General features: G+C 39.4%; 1 pseudogene; it reads left to right on the plus strand.

The window, feature by feature from the left end:
• Window positions 1-3,594: 3,594 nt before the first annotated feature.
• LOC147988212 (protein FAR1-RELATED SEQUENCE 5-like) lies at window positions 3,595-5,026 on the plus strand (annotated as a pseudogene).
• Window positions 5,027-6,000: the final 974 nt, after the last annotated feature.

The following is a 6,000-nucleotide window of genomic DNA, read 5'->3' on the forward strand; positions in this document are numbered from 1 at the left end:
TTTGGGGGAAGGAGTGGTTTGTTCAGTTGTGGGTCCACATGTGGCAAAGAGCAAAGTCAATGCATCTGATTCCATCTTGAGCATCCCCTGCAATAGCCCCTAAAACAATCCCCCAAGGCCAGCTAGGTTCTATCCCCTACTTTTTCATCCCAAAAAAGCCTCCAACTCCAGAAGCAACCTTTTACATCCCTATTTTATTATGACATATGGAGCCCACTCGTCACTGCTCAACTTTTTACCTTTCCCCCCCATCTATCTCCTCACTTGGTGCCATGTGAGGGGAGGGGGGTGTGGCATAGCGGTGTCGAGGTGGTCATGGTATGACCTCACTTGTCTCTGTAATTTCCAGCGGAGGAGCGGAGGAAGATGTGGGCATTCCACACCCAGAATGGCTGCGGGCCGACGAGCGCTATTTTTCGGCCTTCTACACATTTTCTTTCTTGATAAACACAGAGAAATTTAAAAGTAAGAAAAATATATATAATGTTTATATAATCATTTCAGTAAATGAGTAAAATTTTAAGGCATTTTAAAATATGTCCATGTCCATGAAACAAAATTTCATCTACTTATTAAAATGTCTAGCAGTTTTTTTAAATGTCCCTGTATACAAAAAAGAAATGTTCATGTGTGTCGCGAAATGTTCACATGTATCAAAATAAAATAAATGTTTGTGTTTATGAAAAACTGGACATGTATTCTCATAAATGCACTTGTATGTAAAAATAAATGCTCATGTACATCCATAAGAGTATTTTCGGAAGGATTCTAACATGTGATGGAAATGTTGATAGTGTATCTTAAAGAGATGGTCATGCTTTGCCACGTGTTCAAAAAGAAGTGCTCATGTATCTCATTCTAATACTCATTATTTACCTAGGAAAATAATAACAAGAAAACTAAACAAAATATATAAAGGGTGAAAAACAGAAGTTAAGATGAGTAAAAGAGAATAGGAATATAGAAATAAAAATAATGAAAGAATAAGGAAATTAATAAGACAATCATTGATTGCGCCATGACCCGTGCGTTGCTGAAATGACCCATTTATCGCATAGAGAAGGAAAATACGTGTTTTAAACCAGTTAAGGATTTTGTTTCAATAGTGCAGAAAATGCCTACTAGCGACGTTCGTAAAACACAGTCATTGGCGTTGCAGGCCGGCGCCGCTAGTATGACGCCTTTGGTATGGTGTCACCAGTTGCGGTGGCCGCCAACGCCGCTAGTAGAAAAACGTTAGTGGCATCACGCCCAAACGTCATTGATAACTAAATGCAAGAGATACATTCCGAGTTAGTGGCGTTGCCCACCGTACTTGCGTTTAGTAAATAATATACTACTGACATGACACTTTTCGACCATGCCATTAGTAAATGTTGACAGTATTAAGAAAATACTGCACCAACAACTTTTTCTCTAATTAATCTATATCTTACATTCTTAAGAAGTTGGTCCCAATTCTCTCAACATGCAAAGTGTCCACCTCAACGTCCCACTAAGCAATGCATTGAAGTGTTCTCTCCCGCTAAGCCATGCAAAATCTGCCACATAAGCGAGTTATGCATTTACAATTATTTTTGCATTAGTCTATGCATGTCACACTACCACATCATATATTCATGTTAGTCATCCTTCACATTTTGGTTTGAAATGACATTTTAACGGTATTTCAAAAGTTTTTATTCTATATTTTTAGACACTTTCTTTTATTGATTTTCAAGCTTATACTTTCTTTTCCATTAGCTTTAGTTATTATTGTCAACTACTTACACATTTTTTAACAAAGTTACCGCAGCAATGCGCGGGGAGAGAGTCATCCTCACTACTCCATTAGATTTAGTTATTATTGTCAACTGCTTTCTTTTTTGACATGCTCTGTAGATGTAAAATGTTATTGTTGTTATGCATGTTTGTTGCTTAAAAAAGGAAGGGGAAACATCAAACAGTGGTAAAATTGATGAAGTATCCCCATTTAAAAATGGTAATTATCAAATAAACTAAAATTGTCAGGCTTGTATATACCCACTGATGAAGTGTCCCCATCTAACAATGGTATACATCAAACAATAACATCGGTAATCCAACCACAATGTTCATAGATTGTACACACCATCTACGAAAATAAATTGAAGAAAAACATACAAAAAGAAATATGAGGACTAAACAAATGTATGACATATGTTCTCACACAATGTTATTAATTGGCAACATTCTTATAACAAACACATACGGAATACATATAAAAAAAGAGGTGGGGAGAAGACCACCGAGGGGATGCCAGGGTAGACGAAGACACCGAGGTGGAGGAGGAGGACTCCGGGTAGAGGGCAGTGCCTCGTAATGGTTGGTGCTCGGTGTCTGGTCAGATCTAGGTCTTGTTCAGCATCGGGACATGAGGGAGTCAACATTTTGGGACACGCAAGGCTTCGACATCCAATTCGAGGTGGGATGGGGGCTCATGGACGGTGGCCTCGCCTAGGAGCGGAGCCAAGGTGGTGTGTGGATCAGAGGTGACATCGCCGATGTGGGAACATCGCCAAGAAGGCAAGAGGTGGACTCCGCGGGTGACCGGTGCGTAGGGAGGCAAACGGTTGGGGAGGCTACCGACGGAAAGGCGACATTGGGTTGTGCCTATTCATTAGTCGGTAGTCGTGGTGATTGCAAGGATTAGGAGCGGTTCGCTAAGCATGCATGTTTTGTTTGCAGTGAAGAAGCGAGCGATTATATGAGATAATTACGGGAATAATAACTATGGACAATAATTGAGGGACATTAGGGCATGTAGAATGGTGCTATCTTAGGAGTGTCACGTAGGGTAAGTGATGAGGTGGAGGACTAAGAAAATATATGTGCCTTCTTTTAATTAAGAGATGATGTGTTATCACAACATGTCTCACCTCGTTTTTAGAAGAATAACTGGTTATTGAAGATACGGCTAAGACATAATCCATTGTACACATATTTTTATTGTTATCTCTAAATTATGTGGAAGATTTAAGATAAGACGGTCTTATCAACCAATATAAATGGCTTGTAATTGCAGGACATTAGGTGCTAAATATGCCGAGCACATCATACATCATTAGAACAATGTTGAATGATAGATTAAGGCCCCTTGATTATGAAAATTGTTTGGAATCATTCAACTCACTCTTTTGTAAGCAGGGGACCTAAACCGTTTTACATTTGTTTACAGATGTAGTACTATTTATCTCTCAATTAGAGCAGCTCAAGCTGGAAGCAATAAGGACAGGCGTGTGGCAGCCAGTAGGAGCGACGTGGATTGAACCAACCCCGGGGTTCAAGATGAAGGTCAACGTGGAGGCCGCATTGTCCAACAGCTCATGTTTGGTTTAAGAAAATTTGTGTGTAGTCGTGAAGAGGTTCGTGAAGAGAAGCACATGAAGAGGAAAATGGAAGATAGAAAGAGGAGGCCATGGAGTATAACTCATGTAGGGTGTAAAGCTAAATTGGTGATTGCACGACAGGAGGAAACATGTCAGTGGTTTGTGAAGGATTTCATCAATGAACACAACCATCCTCTAGCCCCACGGGATCTGTCGTGTCTTTTGTGTTCACACAGAAGAATTAGCGATGAGCAGAAAGCGGACATTGCAGACATGGAAAAATCAGTGATCAGGAAACACCATATTATGGATATTTTGTGCATGCAATACAGTGGATATGACGAGGTTGGATGCACGATGAGGGACATTTACAATTTCTGCCATGCTAACAAGCAGGAATCAATCGCTTCCGGGGATGCTCAAACGGTGGTCAATCACATGGTGGCGCGGCGAGAGCGAGATTCAGATTTTTCTTCTTCAGGTACTTGGTTGATGAAGCTGGCCATCTGAATGGATTGTTCTGGTGTGATAGTCAATCCCGACTTGACTACGAGGCTTTCGGAGACGTTATTGTTTTTGATAGCACATACAAAACCAATAAGTACAATCTGCCATTTGTGTCGTTTGTCATGTTGAATCACCACCGCGACACTATTATTTTTGCATGTGGTATCATTTCACATGAAACAAGCCAGACATACGAGTGGATGTTACGGACCTTTTTTGATGTTATGGGATAGAATCATCCTATATCTGTGATCATGGATAGGGACCTTGCAATGCAGAGAGTAATCAGTGTGGTGTGGCCTGACTCAAACCATAGGCTCTGTATATGGCACATTCAACAGAACATTGTACGTCATCTGCATGATGACACGATAAAGGAAGAATTCAGATCTTTCATATATGATATATCTTCCATTGAAGAGCATGAGAGAAAATGGTTACAATTCTTACAACGGAATAAAGTAACAAGTGAGGAGTCCTGGCTGCATCGGATGTATAAGATGAGAAAACTGTGGTGTGCTCCATATCTTGAGAGGCGTTGTTTCCTAGGATTGAGTAGCAATCAGTAGAGTGAGAGTTTAAACTCGGTGTTACATACGCATCTTGAGGCTAAGATGACGTTGTTTCAAATGCTAGAGCACTATGAGCGTTGCCTTGTGTCGCGACGCTTGAGCGAGGCTCTCCAAGACATCGAGGCCTTGCAGTCCATTCCGTTCACAGAGGAAAATGCTTCAAGTCTTGAGAAATACGCCGCAAAAGTTTTCACTCCTGCTGTGTTTAAGTTGGTCTTATGGAGCATAAATGTTGTAAGAAAATGTGAGATCAGAGAGGTACTTGATGCAGCAGAAGTTACCACATACGTTGTGTCTAAGAGGGAAAGAATGGATAAAAAGATTGAAGTGCGCACGGAGTCGAAGGAAGGTCTGCTTCGCAGGATCACTTTTTCTTGCCGCAAATTGGAATGCGTAGGCACACCATGTTCCCACATATTTTACATATTGAGAATTTTACAAGAAGAAACACTGTCCAGGTGTTGTGTTTCCACTAGGTGGACAATGAGTGCAAAATGTGCATTCGCACCAACCAGAAAGACCGAAATGTATGAATAATCTGCAACCCTGCAAAGGTACCGTAAGTTAACGAATTTTAGTCATGCATCATCTACTTTTTAAAATGCGTAGCAACTTTTTAAAATGTTCATGTGTGATGAAAAATGTTCACATGTATCAAAATAAAATAAATGTTTGCCTTTATGAAAAAGTGGGCATGTATATTTTCATAAATGCTCTTGTATTTAAAAATAAATGCTCATGTAGATCCATAAGAGTATTTCGGAAGGATTCTCACATGTGAAGGAAATGTTCATATATCTTAAAGAGATGCTCATGCTTCGGCACGTGTTAAAAATTAAGTGCTCATGTATCTCATACAAATACTCATTATTTACCTAGGAAAATAATAACATGAAAACTAAACAGAAAATATAAAGGATGAAAAAAAAAGTGAAGATGAGTATAAGAGAATAGGAATCTAGAAATAATAATAATAAAATAATAAGGAAAAAATAACACAGTCATAGTTATCCCCCCCCCCCCCCCCCAGTTGCTGAAATGACCCATATATCACATAGAGAAGGAAAATGGATTAGGAGCGGTTCACTGAGCATACATGTTTTGTGTGCAGTGGAGAAACGAGCGATTATATGAACAGTAATTGCGGGATATTAGGGCGTGTAGAATAATGGTGCTATCTTAGGAGTGTCACATAAGATAAGTGGTGATGTGAAGGAAAGAGAAACAAGGAAAACAGATTTGCCTTCTCTTAATTAAGAGATGATCCTTGCACAATATGTCTCAGCACGTTTTTAGGAGAATAGCTAGTTTTTGGAGATAAGTCTAAGAGATAATTCATTGTACATTTTTTGTTGTTATCTCTAAATTACGTAGAAGATTTAAGATCAAACTGTCTTATCAACCAATGTAAATGGCTTGTAATTGCGGGACATTATGTGCTAAACGTGTTGAGCACATCATACATCATTCGAACAATGTTGAACGATAGATTAAGTCCTCTTGATGATGAAAATTGTTTGGATTCATTCAACTCTCTCTTCTGTAAGCAGTGGACCTAAACTGTTTTACATTTG

Source organism: Triticum urartu, chromosome 1A (genome assembly GCF_056163025.1).
Source record: "Triticum urartu cultivar PI428250 chromosome 1A, HENAU_Tu73, whole genome shotgun sequence".
Lineage (NCBI taxonomy): Eukaryota > Viridiplantae > Streptophyta > Magnoliopsida > Poales > Poaceae > Triticum > Triticum urartu.